Raw genomic sequence first — 17,792 nt, 5'->3', positions numbered from 1 at the left:
AGAGTAGAGAGGAAAGCAGAGGAAAGAGGAGAGAGAGGAGAGGAGAAGAGAGAGGAAATGAGAGAGTTAAGTAGAAGAGAGGGGAGAGAAGAGGGGAGAGGAGATGGGAGAGGAGAGTAGAGAGAGAGAGGAGAGTAGAGAGGAGAGTAGAGGGGAGAGGAGATGGTAGAGGAGAGAGAGAGAGAGGAGAGGAGAGGACAGAAGAGGAGAGTAGAGAGAGAGTAGAGGAGAGAGAGGAGAGAGAAGTAGAGAAGAGAGTAGAGAAGAGGATAGTAGAGGAAAGAGGAGAGGAGAGAGGAGAGCAGAGGAGAGGAGAAGAGAGAGGAGAGCAGGAGAGAGGAGAATAGATGAGAGAGTTGAGTAGAAGAGAGGGGAGAGAAGACGGGAGAGTAGAGAGGAGAGTAGAGGGGAGAGGAGATGGGAGAGGAGAGTAGAGTAGAGAGGAGAGTAGAGTAGAGAGGAGAGTAGAGTAGAGGAGGAGAGGAGAGTAGAGGAGAGGAGAGGAGAGAGGAGGAGAGAGGAGAGTAGAGGAGAGAGGAGAGTAGAGTAGAGTAGAGAGGAGAGTAGAGTAGAGAGGAGAGAGGAGAGTAGAGGAGAATGGAGAGTAGAGGGGAGAGTAGAGTAGAGGGGAGAGTAGAGAGGAGAGGAGAGTAGAGTAGAGGGGAGAGGAGAGGAGGAGAGAGGAGAGTAGATGAGAGAGGAGAGTAGAGTAGAGGGGAGAGTAGAGTAGAGGGGAGAGGAGAGGAGAGGGGAGAGGAGAGGAGGAGAGAGGAGAGTAGATTAGGGGGAGATGAGAGTAGAGGGGAGTGTAGAGGAGAAAGGAGAGAGGGGAGAGGAGAGTAGAATAGAGAGGAGAGTAGAGTAGAGTGGAGAGGAGAGGAGAGGAGAGGGAGAGGAGAGGGAGAGAGGAGAGGGAAAAGAGAGAAGAGCAAAGTAGAGAAGAGGGGAGAGTAGAGGAGAGGAGAGTAGAGGAGAGGAGAGGGGAGAGTAGAGGAGAAAAGAGGAAAGAGCAAGGGGGGGAGAGGAGAGGAGAGTAGATGGGTGTAGATGAGAGGAGATAGGAGATGATACGAGAGAAGAATAGAGGAGAAAGGAGAATAGAGCAGAGTAGAGAAGAGAGAGAAGAGTAGAGTGGAGAGGAGAGTAGAGAAGAGTAGTGAAGAGTGTTGAGATTAGAGGAGAGAGGAGAGGAGATGAGACGGGAGGAGAGGAGAGGGTAGAGCAGAGGGCACAGGAGAGGAGAGAGGAGAGCAGAGGAGAGAGGAGAGAGGAGAGGAGATGAGACGGGAGGAGAGGAGAGAGGAGAGCAGAGGAGAGAGGAGAGGAGAGGAGAGGAGAGGAGAGGAGAGGAGAGGAGAGGAGAGGAGAGGAGAGGAGAGGAGAGTAAGGATAGAGGAGAGAGTAGAGAAGAAGGGAGAGTAGAGGAGAGGAGAGTAGAGGAGTGTAGATGAGAGAGGAGAATAGAGCAGGTTGAGAGGAGAGGAGAGCAGAGTAGAAGAGAGAGAAGAGTAGAGGAAAGAGGAGAATAGAGGAGAGTAGAGTAGAGAGGGGAGAAGAGGAAGATAGAACAGAGTTGAGGAGAGAGGATAGGAGAGCAGAGTGGAAAAGAGAGGAGAGAAGAGTAGTGAAGAGTTGAGAGGAGAGGGGAGAGAGGAGAGAGGAGAGGAGAGGGCAGAGCAGAGGAGAGAGTAGAGGAGAGGAGAGAGGAGAGAGGAGAGTAAAGGACAGAGTAAAGGAGAGAGGAGAGAAGAGTGGTTCTTTCAGCTCAGACCACTTCTGTTTTTCTGAGACTGGCACAGAGAGAAAAGAGGTCCTCACACCTCATTCTTAAAAATAACATAGCTAGTAATTTCATGCTTCAAAATAATACAAATAAATATTGAGATGCATTTGCATTTTGCAACTCAGTATATCATGTATTTGAAACATTTAAAACTGAAATATATCCTTGTCTTTCAGTCTCCCTGTCCACAACAGTGGACAGTAAGGTGCTCTCTACTCACTTTTGATGGAAAGTGTAACTCACACATCATTAGTGGTGTTACACTGAGCTGGTGGATGAGACAAGTACTGATCTGCAGGGAGACTCCAGATACCAGGTCACACAACATTCTCCCTGTGACTTCACTCTGTGAACATCCAGAGGGAGGACAACAACAGGAAGTGGACATGTCAGCTGACTCAAGGTGGAAATTTGACCTTCATTGACTTTGTTCTCAGGAAGGTATGTATTCTTGTTATAATTTGTAAATAAAGTTAACAAGATCTGTAATGACATTAAAGTGAATATCAAACCTGATCCTTTTCTCCTGATATCAGTGATGAGTGAACAAGCGTTACTGCTCTCTACTGTATGTGTCTGATGAAGAGTATTTAAAAATGAACTTAGAGAATATTATTCTCCTAGTATCAGTCTACTCTTAGCATATGGCTACATTTCATTCACATTGTCTTCTTCCTTTCCTTCTTCCCTTATTCAATCCCCTTCATAGATCTGACGGGTGGTCGTAAGCAGTTGTTCCACGTAGTTTTCAGCCATATTTCACCATATCCATTCTGACCAGAGTTAAGAGGGCAAAAGGGATGGAACATCACATCTATCAGGAATGAAACACAGCCTTTACCTTTGTTGGAATCAGCAGTTAACTGGTGATTTTATCATGGGTGACTGAGGTGTAAAACTGTGCTTCATTTCTACCATAACCCCTGACTTCTGACCCCTGGGTTAACCCGACAGTACCCCATGCCAGAGAGCAGGATCCACAACTACATGTATCAGCTCTGCAAGTCACTGGATCACATACACAGGTAATCACAGATGAGCATTAGGAGAGCGGACTCCCTTCTGATACTTGTGTGTGTGTGTCAAGGTCAAGGGTCATTTCAGTTGATTTTTCTGACATGTAACTTCTCCCCACAGTCATGGGCTCTTCCACCGACCGGGTTGTAAAACCAAAGAACATTCTGATTAAGGTGAGACATATTCCCATAGACAGAGATGTATTGCGCTCGTTGTTGCCAGTGTGGGATTATTGCACACACACCTGTCACCATCGTTACGCACACCTGCGCCTCATGAGGACTCACCTGGACTGCATCACTTCTATGATTTACATCCCTCTGTTACTCCCTCAGGTTCATTCCCAGTCAGCATTGTTATGTTCCTGTTCTTTTGTCCAGACGCTGTTCGTCGTTTGTTTTCATGTTAATTTATCATTAAATCCACACCCTTCACTTGCTTCTCATTTCCCAGCATCTGTGTTACACCCTGCTAGCTAAGCTATAGCCTAGTTCTCTCTTTCAGCATTCATTATCTTTTAATTTTTTTCCACTAAGAGGCAGCTGCCACAATGAAGCAGAATAGTTAGTGAAACTAAATGAAAAGTAAAGATTGGGTTTCATTGTCTTGCCAAGGCTGCACTGCAGCGTCTTCTCACAGGCGCTAAACCACTACTGGACAGCACAGGGGCTTTGCCCTGCTCCTTTCTGACCTGGGCCAGTGCAGCCCTCCTTAGATGACCTGGTGTCATACTGATACCAAACTTGGTGAGGACACCTGTTTAACGTAGCATGATACAGACCACAGATGCTTGGATTACAGACCGCACCACTACACCTGGCAAGAAACTCTGCTGCAGGTAAAGGTGATAAATGGAGGAGTCTGACATTATTTAGGACGGCCGTAGGCTGAAGTCCTTTGGAATGTCAACGGGAAGAACTAAGAACTGATGGGAAGGCCTTCTAGTGCTTCAAATGATTTATTTTAGAAATTCTGAGTAGGCCTACAGAATCTCTGACGGTCCTCTTTCTAAGGGGAAAAACAAATCTCTTTGCTGCTGACTAGAAGGTTGTAAATGAAATAGGGTCAATACATTCATGCTTTACCTTGTGGAAGTTTAGCCTGAAAACACCTGTAACTGACGAGTTTGAAATATTGTGTTTTTATAGTTTATTTAAACAATTAATATACATTTTAGAAGAAGCGTTGTGCTCATTTTACGTCTGCTTAGGACAAATTATTAATTAAACAAAACCAAGGAATTCTCCATGCTGACGTCATTCACAATGTACAGAAAAAATGAACCACATCAACCAAGGTTTGATATCTGAATCCCTACTACATAGAATCCCTACTACATCCCTACTACATAAAAAAATATAACACACTAGGAATGAATACATCTTCCACACTATGCACTAAAATAGTATAATGTCCTCTGTTACTGAATCAATAAAGCTACAGATAGTTTGAAGTCTTAGTCCAGCACAAGGAGAAGAGTGAGGAACAAGGGGTCATTCCTCCAGGACATGAAACTCCATACCAGAGGTTTCTTCTATACAGAGAACAAAACAACACATCAGACAACATGTCTCACCATTCATTCTATTGCAGACCATAAAGACTAACTAGTTAATAGGGGATTAGATGGACAAGATGACTATATTAAATGACTATTTATGACCTGATTCCATTTCAGTTCACACATCCTGAAGATCAGAATATGTGAATGTAATGTGGTGTTTGCTCCATATGTTCTATGGATTGATGGAACCATCCATAATGTTAGGTCTATACAGTCCTTTCAGATCTATGAACTCTGATGTTGTGGGAGGAGTTAGGAAACTAAATGGAACTGGACCAATGCCTGTGACTCTCACCTGCTTGTGGGGGCAGAGCCTTGGGTGGGCGGTTCCTCCTTGTTGTGTGAATAGTGACTATGGCAGCCATGATGGTCAGTGTCACAAAGAGCATGATGGGACTGATGGGCAACTTAACAGCATACTGGTACCTGGACAATGAGACAGACAGTGATTAAACACTGTCAATCATTTAGATTGATTTAAATGAAGGTAAAGTTTGTATCACACAACAGTCAATAGAGGATGCTGAAGACCAATATCCATCAGCCAAACACCTCTATAACTCCACCTCTGTCTGAACACCAAAGATCTAGCTGAGTGTTTTAATTTGTGTGTAATGGATTATAATTGTTCACACCATCCACTAAATAATTGAAAGGTTATATAACACCTTAAACCTGGAGGATTGGTATTTGGCATCACAGAGAAGCAGAAATTCATACAGGAAGAGAGAAGTGTGTCGGCGCCACAGCCAAGTTATAAAATGTAACAAAAGTTTAGTTTCATGTACAAATACATGCTCTGTGTATTGATCAAGGTAGTACATCTGACTTTAGCCCCATGCTGTACCACTCATACTATCTACCATACAGCTGAGAAGGGAAATAGTATTCAATACAAGACCAGCAGAAGATGGGGAGCTGGTGACAAAGCTGGTCTTGTAGTAGAGGCTGTACTTCCTGGATAGTAGTTGAAAACAAACCGAGTGACCACTTTTCATTGGTGAATAATGGTGACATCACAGATCAGAATGGATCCACATCCAGTCACTCACTCTGTTGCCTGTAGAGTTCTCTACTGCAATCTGCTAAATCTTTCTCCAATCTCTAGAGCACTAGAGAAGGGACTAGGCATGGGAAAACACAGTCCCAGTTCTATGTGTCCAGAGGACAGATAAAACATTTACTATATCTGCACACATCATACAGATGGGAGTATTTTACCTGGGACAGTGGAGATGATGTCATCATTATCAGTGGTCTTTTCTTCAATATCTAATTCAGTAGGAGAACATCCTCTGTTAGTTTATTTAAATAACCCATCATCAGACACAGCAGTAGGTTTCAAATCAATCACAAATATCACTAATATCAGGATAAATGAATCAGGTTGGATATTCAACTTTAATATCATCACAGATCTTGTGAACTTATTCATATTCTAGTAGCATAACAAGAACACATACCTGAGAATGCGGAGGTGAAGTCAATGGAGATCTTCACGTTTCCCTTTTCAGTCAGCGTGCACGTCCACTTCCTGTTGTTGTCCTCCTTCTGGAGTGTCACAGTCAGAGTGATGTCACAGGAAGAATCCAGTGTGACCTGGGCATTAGTACCTGTTTTAGGCACCCAGCTGAGACTAACTCCTGACATGCACGTTCCATGTCCCATATAGGTGAGCAGAGAACACCGTAATGTCATATTTACATTAGACTTCAGATCTGTCACTGGTGTGGTAGAGGAGACTGAGAAAGAGAAAAAGGTATACAGTACTTGTTGGCTGTTTTCACATTACATATGATTATTAACACTACACTTGTACATAGTGACATTTAAACTGATTTAAACAGTAATACTCACTGGTTAGAACAGACAGATGAACAGGGGCATCACCTCCATGTTGTGGTCCAGTCTCTGTAAGGTACTGTTGACAGGTGTATTGTCCAGCATCCTCAGCTCTGACATCACTAACTGTAGAGAACAGTCAGACCCTAAACTCAGTCTGTCTGCTCTCTCTGTCTGGTCAACTTTGATCTTCCCCAATACGACCTCTTCAATAGTAACAGTAGATCCAACACTGTTATAGATCCATACAGTTGAGGAACAGTCTGGATAAACCACATTGTTACACGGCAGACTGACATCATCTCCCACTCTGGAGAACATAGAGAGAGTTTCTCCACTGACACCTGGAAGGAGTATGACATCAGATCATTATTAACTGGTATACAGATGACATTATATTCATAGGTATTCTTATTGATATTCTTCAGTGTGAATAATAGTGTAATATACTGTCTATTATACAATAGTGAAGAGTAAACAGATACACAACAGAAATGTCATCATAATATTAGTAAAATGTAAACTGAACTAGTTTGGCCGTTTGAAATACATGTGTTCTATGATCTCTAATGACATATTCTTACTCTCTCTCCTCTGTCTTACCTGTTAGCAGGTACAAACGGTCACAAGCAATCCCAAAAATGAATGATGGATGTCAGCCATGATCCCCTCTCTCTCTCCTCTGTTTCTGTCTCTTTCCTCTGTCAGAGCGTCTCAGCAATATGAGTTTCTCACCATACAGCAGCATCTCTATTCACCACTGTAGAATCACTTCCTCAAAGGGGTCATGTTTTTATCTAGTTTCTGACACCTTGGTGAGAATCCTCCAGTTCACCAGCAGTTAAAGACCTTCTTCACATGTATGAGAGTCTGTTTTAGTGATGCAGGGATTTGGCATTAATGTGGTCATATTCAAGTGGTGGTCGGTGCCGTTTAATTGGATGACTGTCGTTCATATTCCAGTCACACAGCTCAGTGTAACGTTGATAAGTTCAGGCTACTACACGATACTGGAATGAATAAACCCCTGATCACATGCAAATACAGGTCACTTTCATAGTAGCCTTAAACAAACAGCAGGATCACGGCGAAACATGGCGCCCTCCACCTCATACGCTCCTCCATGTAATCACGGGTAGCTGGCTTATGGCTCTTCCTTGGCCTAGCCAAACTACCCGTGTGCCCCCCCAAAAAAAATTATTGGGGGTGCCTCTCGGGCTTCCTACTCAGCCGTGTTCCCTCATACCGCTGCCGTTGGTTCTTCAGTCCTCCTGCCTCCGCTCTTCTGAGTGCCTCCACCTGTTCCCATGGGAGGCGATCCCTTCCAGCCAGGATCTCCGCCCATGTGTAGGATCCCTTGCCATCAGGATATCCTCCCATGTCCATGAGTCCATTACGCTGTACTCCTGTGGCTCCTTCCTCCTCCGCTGCTTGGTCTTTTTGTGGTGGGTAGTTCTGTAACATGTGTCGTCATGGAGAGAAGTGGACCAAGGCGCAGCGGGGAATGTGAATACTCATACTTTTAATAAACTCAAGTAAAGCATCCACAGGGGGAAAACCAATAACACGACAGCAACAGTTTTGCAGGCTAACAAACACAGTGCAAAAACAACTACCCCACAACCCCAAAGAAAAACACACACTACTATATAGGACTCCCAATCAAAGGCAACTCAACACACCTGCCTTCAATTGGGAGTCCAACAACCCACTTAACTAACACATAACACATAATTCTGCCACGTCCTGACCAAAACTAATACAATTACGCCCTCTGCTGGTCAGGACGTGACAACAACCTGTTTTTGGCTGTTGGGTTTGATGTATATGTAAATATTTCAATTGTTATAAACGTGAATGTAACTGCAGTTAATGACGTACATAAATAGAATAATAAGTATGTCTATGTCTGCAACTGGTCCTTCTTTCAGTGGTTCTTTCAGCTCAGACCACTTCTATTTTTCTGAGGCTGAGCAGAGAGAGAGAAATATAAAATGAGAGAAGAGGAGAGGAGAAGTGAGCAGGGCAGATGAGAGAGGAGAGCAGAGTAAAAGAGAGAGGAGAGTAGAACAGAGTAGAGGAGAGAGAGGAGAGAGAAAGGAGAGGAGAGTAGAACAGAGTAGAGGAGAGAGAGGAGAGAAAAGGAGAGGAGAGGAGAGGAGAGTAGAGGAGAGAGTATATGAGAGTAGGAGAGTAGAGGACAGGAGAAGAGAAAAGAAGATAAGAGAGGAGAGGAGGAGAGAGGAGAGGAGAGCAGTGTAGAGGAGAGAAGAGGACAGCAGAGGAGAGAGGAGAGATGAGAGAAGAGGAGAGAAGAGGAGAGAGGAGAGGAGAGAAGAGGAGAGAGGAGAGTAGAGAGGAGAGTAGAGGGGAGAGGAGAGTAGAGGAGAGGATAGTAGGGAGCAGAGTAGAGGAGAGTAGAGGAGAGAGGAGAGTAGTGGAGAGAGGAGAGTAGAGGAGAGTAGTGGAGAGAGAGCAGAATAGAGGAGAGGAGAGGAGAAAGGAGAGAAGAGCAAAGTAGAGAAGAGGGGAGAGCAGAGTAGAAGAGAGAGAAGAGTAGAGGAAAGAGGAGAATAGAGGAGAGGAGAGTAGAGAGGGGAGAAGTGGAGAGAGAAGAGAGTAGAGTAGAGAGGAGTGGAGAGATGAGAGTAGAGGAGAGGAGAGAGGAGAGTGGAGAGGAGAGTAGAGTAGAAGAGAGAGAAGAGTAGAGTGGAGAGGAGAATAGAGGAGAGTAGAGTGAAAAAGAGAGGAGAGAAGAGTAGTGAAGAGTGTTGAGAGTAGAGGAGAGAGGAGAGGAGATGAGACGGGAGGAGAGGAGAGCAGAGGGCACAGGAGAGGAGAGAGGAGAGCAGAGGAGAGAGGAGAGTAGAGGAGAGGAGAGAGGAGATAGGAGAGGAGAGTAAAGGACAGAGTAGAGGAGAGAGTAGAGAAGAAAGGAGAGTAGAGGAGAGAGTAGAGGAGAGGGGAGAGGAGAGAGGAGAGTAGAGGAGAAAGGATGAGAAGAGCAAAGGAGAGAAGAGGAGAGTAGAGGAGTGTAGAGAGAGGAGAGGATAAGAGAGGAGAATAGAGGAGAGAGGAGAATAGAGCAGAGTAGAGTAGAGAGGGGAGAAGAGGAGAGAGAACAGAGTTGAGGAGAGAGGATAGGAGAGCAGAGTGGAAAAGAGAGGAGAGAAGAGTAGTGAAGAGGAGAGAGGAGGAGAGAGGAGAGAGGAGAGAGGAGAGCAGAGGAGAGGAGAGGGCAGAGCAGAGGGCACAGGAGAGAGGAGAGGAGAAAGTAGAGAAGAAAGGAGAGTAGAGGAGAGAGTAGAAGAGAGGAGAGTAGAGGAGAGAGAGAGAAGAGGAGAGAAGAGGAGAGTACAATAGAGGAGAGTAGTGGAGATAAAAAAACTAGAGGGGAGGAGAGAGAGGATTGGGAGAGGGCAGAGGAGAGAGTCGATATGAGCAACGTATAGGAGAGTAGATGGGACAGCAGAGTAGAGAGAAAGGAGAGAGGAGAATAGAGGAGAAAGGAGAGCAGATGAGAGAGAAGAGGATGAGAGGAGAGTAGAGCTGAGGAGAGTAGAATAGAGGAGATTATAGGAGAGGAGATATAGGAGAGGAGATTATAGGAGAGGAGATTATAGGAGAGGAGATTATAGGAGAGAAGAGAGGAGAGAGAGGGGAGGGAGAGAGGATAGAGAGAGAGGAGAGATGAGGGTAGAGGAGAGAGGAGGGAGTAGAGTAAAGGAGAGAAAAGGAGAGAGAAGAGCAGAGAAGAAGAGAGGTAGAGTATAGGAGAGAGGAGAGGAGAGGAGCGTGGAAGAGAGAGAGAGAGAGGAGAGCAGAGTAGAAGTGAAAGGAAAGGAGAATAGATGATAGGGAAAAGGAGAATAGATGAGAAAGGAGAGTAGAGAAAAGTAGAAGAGGAGTAGAGTAGAGTAGAGTAGAGTAGAGTAGAGTAGAGTAGAGGAGAGTAGAGGACAGCAGAGAGGAGAGGAAGAGGAGAGGAGAGGAGAGGAGAGGAGAGGAGAAGAGAGAGAGAGAGAGAGAGGAGTGGAGAGCAGAGTAGAAGTGAAAGGAAAGGAGAATAGATGATAGGGAAAAGGAGAATAGATGAGAAAGGAGAGTAGAGAAAGTAGAAGAGAGTAGAGTAGAGTAGAGTAGAGTAGAGTAGAGTTAGAGTAGAGTAGAGTAGAGTAGAGTAGAGTAGAGGAGAGTAGAGTAGAGGAGAGTAGAGGAGAGCAGAGAGGAGAGGAGAGGAGAGGAGAGGAGAGGAGAGGAGAGGAGAGGAGAGGAGAGGAGAGGAGAGGAGAGGAGAGGAGAGGAGAGGAGAGGAGAGGAGAGGAGCGGAGAGGAGATGAGCAGCGAATGAACAAGACTGTAACTACCATTTAAAGAAATTACAATAATTTATTTTGTTTGGAGACATCTTTCACCACGCAACCATTGATTGAAAATATATGTTTATACTATAAGTTAACTGTGAAATAACATGAGAACGTTGATTGAATGACCAAAATACAACAGAATAATGTCTTCTCAATTTAGTTGTTTTAACAACCAGGTAAATCCAACAGCAAAAAAATGCTAAATACATGTTTCAAAATTGAATTGAATATGCCACAGTACTGTTTATTTCAGCACATTACACTGTTTTCACATTTGGAAATTCACTTTCACTACCCATTAAAATTGGCTGAAAATTTCCATCACTTTTATCCCAAGGTGTGATTTCTGAAGATATCTTTCACAATCGTTGATACCAAAAATAAGTGTATTTCTTTCAGATATAATTACAATATATGTGTACAGTAATGAAATGAAACAAAACAAATAAAAAATAAAACATTAAGTTCAGCATCAAGCCTGTCTGGAGCATTTGGTCTTCATTTGGTTCTAATCAACATTGCAGTGAATGTCCTCATTGTTTATGCACCTGGTGAAAAACATTTTGCATGGCGATTCCAAGTCTGAAATTAATCTGGATTGATGTCATCGCATGCCTCGTCCATGGCCAGAAGGAGGGTGGTACGCTCATAGGGATGGCGATTGTACAGTCGTGGCCAAACCTTTTGAAAATGACACAAATATTAATTTTTACAAAGTCTGCTGCCTCAGTTTGTATGATGGCAATTTGCATATACTCCAGAATGTTACGAAGAGTGATCAGATGAATTGCAATTAATTGCAAAGTTCCACTGCATTTCAGCCCTGCCACAAAAAGACCAGCTGATATCATGTCAGTGATTCTCTCGTTAACACAGGTGTGAGTGTTGACAAGGACAAGGCTGGAGATCACTCTGTCATGCTTATTGACTTCGAATAACAGACTGGAAGCTTCAAAAGGAGGGTGGTGCTTGGAATCATTGTTCTTCCTCTGTCAAATATGGTTACCTGCAAGGAAACACGTGCCATCATCATTGCTTTGCACAAAAAGGGCTTCACAGGCAAGGATATTGCTGCCAGTAAGATGCACCTAAATCAACCATTTATCGGATCATCAAGAACTTCAAGGAGAGCAGTTCAATTGTTGTGAAGAAGGCTTCAGGGCACCCAAGAAAGTCCAGCAAGCGCCAGGACCGTCTCCTAAAGTTGATTCAGCTGGGGATCGGGGCACCACCAGTACAGAGCTTGCTCAGGAATGGCAGCAGGCAGGTGTGAGTGCATCTGAACGCACAGTGAGGCGAAGACTTTTGGAGAATAGCCTGGTGTCAAGAAGGGCAGCAAAGAAGCCACTTTTCTCCAGGAAAAACATCAGGGACAGACTGATATTCTGCAAAAGGTACAGGGATTGGACTGCTGAGGACTGGGGTAAAGACATTTTCTCTTTTGAATCCCCTTTCCGATTGTTTGGGGCATCCGGAAAAAAGCTTGTCCGAAGAAGACAAGGTGAGCGCTACCATCAGTCCTGTGTCATGCCAACAGTAAAGCATCCTGAGACCATTCATGTGTGGGGTTGCTTCTCAGCCAAGGGATGGGCTTACTCACAATTTGCCTAAGAACACAGCCATGAATAAAGAATGGTACCAACACATCCTCCGAGAGCAACTTCTCCAAACCATCCAGGAACAGTTTGGTGACGAATAATAAAGCCTTTTCCAGCATGATGGAGCACCTTGCAATAAGGCAAAAGTGATAACTAAGTGGCTCGGGGAACAAAACATCGATATTTTGGGTCCATGGCCAGGAAACTCCCCAGACCTTAATCCCATTGAGAACTTGTGGTCAATCCTCAAGAGGCGGGTGGACAAACAAAAACGCACAAATTCTGACAAACTCCAGCCATTGATTATGCAAGAATGAGCTGCCATCAGTCAGGATGTGGCCCAGAAGTTAATTGACAGCATGCCAGGGCGGATTGCAGAGGTCTTGAAAAAGAAGGGTCAACACTGCAAATATTGACTCTTTGCATCAACTTCATGTAATTGTCAATAAAAGCCTTTGACACTTATGAAATGCTTGTAATTATACTTCAGTATTCCATAGTAACATCTGACAAAAATATCTAAAGACATTGAGGCAGCAGACTGCGAAAATTTATATTTGTGTAATTCTCAAAACTTTTGGCCACGACTGTACACCTTCCATGTTGCTCTGGTGGACATTCCTGCAGTCAACATGCTAATATCACACTCCCTCAAAACTTGATACATCTTTGGCATTGTGTTGTGTGACAAAACTGCACATTTTAGAGTGGCCTTTTACTGTTCCCAGCACAAGGTGCACCTGTGTAATGATCATGCTGTTTAATCAGCTTCTTGATATGCCTCACCTGTCAGGTGGATGGATTATCTTATCAAAGGAGCAATGCTCACTAGCAGGGATGTAAACACATTTGTGCACAACATTTCTGGTATCTTTTATTTCAGCTCATGAAACCTGGGACCAACACTTTACATGTTGCATTTATATTTTTGTTCAGTATATTTTACAGTATTGTATTCTACCTATGCATTGTGGTGGTCCTGTGTGGCTCAGTTATTAAGAGCATGGCATTTAACAACACTGGGGCTGTGGGTTTGATTCCCGCTGGGGTCACATAAGAAAATGTATGGAGTCATTTTGGATAAAAGTGTCTGCTGTGTAAATGGCATATAATACAGTAGGCCTACTGTATTGGCCAATTAAAATTGAGTAAAGCAGTGTGAAAACCCAAGCAACTTCATTTGGATACATGTTTACTGTATATGGGAAGCATTTGTTACATACAGGACATCTCTGATCTTGTCAACGTCAGATTTGTTTTATGTACTGTAAAGTAAAATCATTATAGTCATCAACATAATATTACATTACAGTATATATCCTACTTCATATGTTTATACTTTACAAACATACATTTGCTATATACAAAATCTGTATATAGTAGACAATCCAGTTAAAATCTATAGGTTTACCAAACGGTTAATTGATTAACTAGAGCAGTCAGATTAAATAATAGTAAAATGTGTTTACAAATGAGAAAACAATCATATGAAAAGTAATGTGAACATTGCATTATGAAAGCAGGTACTTTATATGAACATGTATTGCAATGTGAAACATATTTCTAAATGAAGCACTGATTAGATTGGGTGAAAAAGTTACTGTGTGATTTTGTGTGTTGTACTTAGTCAATTGAAAATGTGCTTAGAGTTTCGATACCACTGCCTTTTTGATGATCTGTTAGGAGTTGGGAGAACTTAGCCCCAAAAGCATCTTATGGTAAGCCGGGCCCAGGTCTGTAGAGGAGTCTATGGGTGTTGCCTACAGATGTGGTCTGCTGGTCGGCATGGGGGCTTGACCTGCTTCGTTTCGACCTGGACCGGTGCACCCCTCCTTAGACGACCTGGTGGCCCCGGGCTCCACCAGGAGCACCATATCGATACCGAATTTAGTGCAGACACCCGTTTGACATAGCGCGCTACATCCCTGAGGTCCTCAGCTCACTCGATCCACCAACCTCAGCCTCCCAGTGACTTGGATTACAGGCACGCGCCATCGCGCCCGGAGAGAAACTCAGCTGCAGATACATACCTTATTTACTATGCATTTCCATGCCATGAGACTCGAAATTGAGCTCATGTGCATCCTGTTTCCATTGACCATCCTTGAGATGTTTCTTGATTGTACTTGATTGGAGACCCCCTGTGGTAAATTCAATTGATTGGACATGATTTGGAAAGGCACACATCTGTCTATATAAGGTCCCTCAGTTGACAGTGCATGTCAGAGCAAAAACCAAGCCATGAGGTCGAAGGAATTGTCCGTAGAGCGCCGAGACAGGATTGTGTCGAGGCATAGATCTGGGGAAGGGTACCAAAACATTTCTGCAGCATTGAAGGACCCCATGAACACAGTGGCCTCCATCATTCTTAAATGGAAGAAGTTTGGATCCACCAAGTCTCTTCCTAGAGCTGGATCTCCTGGCTTCCCGGCCAAACTAAGCAATCTGGGAGAAGGGTCTTGGTCAGGGAGGTGACCAAGAACCCGATAGTTACTCTGACAGAGCTTTAGAGTTCCTCTGTGGAGATGGGAGAACCTTCTAGAAGGACAACCAACTCTGCAGCACTCCACCAATCAGGCCTTTGTGGTAGAGTGGCCAGACGGAAGCCACTCCTCAGTAAAAGGCACATGACAGCCCAATTGAGATGAGTTGGACCGCAGACTGAAGGAAAAGCAGCCAACAAGTGCTCAGCATATGTGGGAACAAAGGGTGGCTACTTTGAAGACTTTAAAATACATTTTTATTTGTTTAACACTTTTTGGGTTACTACATGATTCCAATGTGTTATTTCATAGTTTTGATGTCTTCTCTATTATTCTACAGTGTAGAAAATAGCAAAAATAAAGAAAAAATCCTTGACTGAGTAGGTGTGTCCAAACTTTTGACAGGGAATATACATATTGGTTGTTCCCACTGCCTTAGATGTGATAAACTATATAGGACCATATCATGATGAAATGTCATTCAGAGTTCATGAGAAGTCTGATGGATGGATAGGTAGTAAGATTTAGTGGTTTACTGTATATTCCATCAAGACAATTATTTCTGAAATATCAAACCGTTATTCCACATGGGAGGGATTTTTACAATTTTTCAAACAGTTATTTATTGGTCGACAAAATTTGTGTCCTTTATTCTCATGCATTTTTTCTTATCTTCTGCATTCCCTTATAGAGTACTATGTCTGTAAGACAGTAAAACAGCCTCTAGAAAGGTAATTCAACTCAAAGACCAGCAGAGATGTGCACCTTTTAATACAGTCATTAATGCACACAACTTTATTTGACATGGTGATACATAAAACTCTACATTTCTGGAGTGTATTTAGCAGGACAGGGTAGATGATTGTTAGTGACGGTGTTGTGGTGTTGTGGTGTGTTGTGGTTCGGCTCTGAGCATGAGGAGAAATAGAGGAGACAGAGGAGACAGAGAAGAGACAGGAGAGAGAGGGGAGAGAGAATAGATAGAGGAAAGAGAGGGGAGGGAGAGAGGAGAGAGGATAGATAGAGGATAGAGAGGGGGAAGAGAGGATAGAGAGAGGAGAGAGGATAGATACAGGATAGAGAGGGGAAGAGAGGATAGAGAGGGGAGGGAGAGAGGGGTAAGAGAGGAGAGAGGATAGATAGAGGAAAGAGAGGGGAGGGAGAGAGGATAGATAGAGGATAGAGAGGGGAGGGAGAGAGGAGAGAGGATAGATAGAGGAAAGAGAGGAGAGGGAGAGAGAATAGATAGAGGATAGAGAGGGGAGGGAGAGAGGAGAGAGGATAGATAGAGGATAGACAGGGTTAAGAGAGGAGAGAGAGGGGTAAGAGAGGAGAGAGAATAGAGAGAGAATAGATAGAGGATAGAGAGGGGAGGGAGAGAGGAGAGAGGATAGATAGAGGATAGAGAGGGTTAAGAGAGGAGAGAGAGGGGTAAGAGAGGAGAGAGAATAGAGAGAGAATAGATAGAGGATAGAGAGGGGAGGGAGAGAGGATAGAGAGAGAGGAGAGAGAATAGAGAGAGAATAGATAGAGGATAGAGAGAGAGGAGAGAGGGGTAAGAGAGGATAGAGAATAGAGAGAATAGATACAGGATAGAGAGGGGTAAGAGAGGAGAGAGAATAGAGAGAGAATAGATACAGGATAGAGAGAGAGGAGAGAGGCGTAAGAGAGGATAGAGAATAGAGAGAGAATAGATAGAGGATAGAGAGGGGAGGGAGAGAGGTTAGAGAGAGAGAGAGAGGTAAGAGAGGAGAGAGTGCCTCCAACACAACCAGTGCTGGGGACCACCTTAGGCATGGCAGGTGACAGGTGTCTCACACACACACACACACACACACACACACACACACACACACACACACACACACCTGTGTGTTGTACTCATAGATGCTAATCTAGCACTGTAGAGCAATACCCAGACTGATTGTAGCTGTAAAATTCCACAAATGAACTTTTAACAAGGCACACCTGTTACTTGAAATGCATTCCAGGTGTCTACCTCATGAAGCTGGTTGAGAGAATGCCGAGAGTGTACAAAGCTGTCATCAAGGCAAAGGGTGGCTATTTGAATACTCTCAAATATAAAATATATTTGTTTAACAGTTTTTTGGTTACTACATGATTCCATGTGTTATTGCATAGTTTTTATGTCTTCATTATTATGCGACATTGTAAAAAATAGTCAAATAAAGAAAAACCCTTGAATGAGTTGGTGTTCTTGTCACGGATCCCCAATTCCCACTGATTAGTACTTGTATAAGTGTGCCCTTTAGTTTCCTTTGGGCTGTCGATCATTGTTACAATGTCTGCTGTGCGCTTGGAGTGCTGTGTGCTTGGAGTGCTGTGCGCTTGGAGTGCTGTGCGCTTGGAGTGCTGTGCGCTTGGAGTGCTGTGTGTTTTGGGCTTTCGTTCCCTTGTGGATTGTGCAGATGATTATGGGTCCTCGTCCCATGTGTTAATCATTGTGCGCGTGTGTTATTTATTCAAGGTACTCCTCACTCTTTTGTTTTGAGTTTCTACCCTGTGTTTTGTTATGTGATTGTTTGGTCTTCGTCCCCGTGCCTTTACACGGCACGCCGTAATTTGGGCTTAATTAAAAAAACTATTACGCATTCCTGTGCCTGTCTCCCGACCCTTTATATCAACGTGACAGTTCTAAAACCTTTGACCGGTAATGTACATTTTACGTGAGTTGATGTAAAGGCATATTTACGTCTCTGTATGGACAGCAGTTATCTTCTACCCTACTCTGATGAAGATAATTATAGGTTCTGTCTTCTTGTCCCTCCAGCCCAGAGAGAAGTCCCATCTCCAGACCTTGGACAGCTGTACCATGCCCCCGCTGGGTAGTACCAGTGATTTGGTGTTCCTATTTGTTTTGTACATCTTTTGATGACCCACTGTCCATATATTAAGGCAGATTATACCTGTTTGTGTATGACATCACATTTTATGTATGTTTCTGCATATGTACCAATATGTTCTAAACCTGTCAAGGGCTGAAGTGGACATCCAATCACGTTCCCACGGGGGAATCGAAATGCATGAAATTAAATGTATGAAATGTATGCATTCACTACTGTAAGTCCCTCTGTATAAGAGCGTCTGCTAAATGACTAAAATGTAAATCCTGCCAGA

General features: G+C 43.8%; 1 pseudogene; it reads right to left on the bottom strand.

The window, feature by feature from the left end:
• Positions 1-5,534: 5,534 nt before the first annotated feature.
• On the bottom strand, positions 5,535-6,827 carry LOC115169082 (uncharacterized; annotated as a pseudogene).
• Positions 6,828-17,792: the final 10,965 nt, after the last annotated feature.

Source organism: Salmo trutta, chromosome 1, assembly GCF_901001165.1.
Source record: "Salmo trutta chromosome 1, fSalTru1.1, whole genome shotgun sequence".
In the NCBI taxonomy this organism is placed as follows: Eukaryota; Metazoa; Chordata; class Actinopteri; order Salmoniformes; family Salmonidae; genus Salmo; species Salmo trutta.
This window is presented reverse-complemented; position numbering and strand designations above follow the sequence as displayed.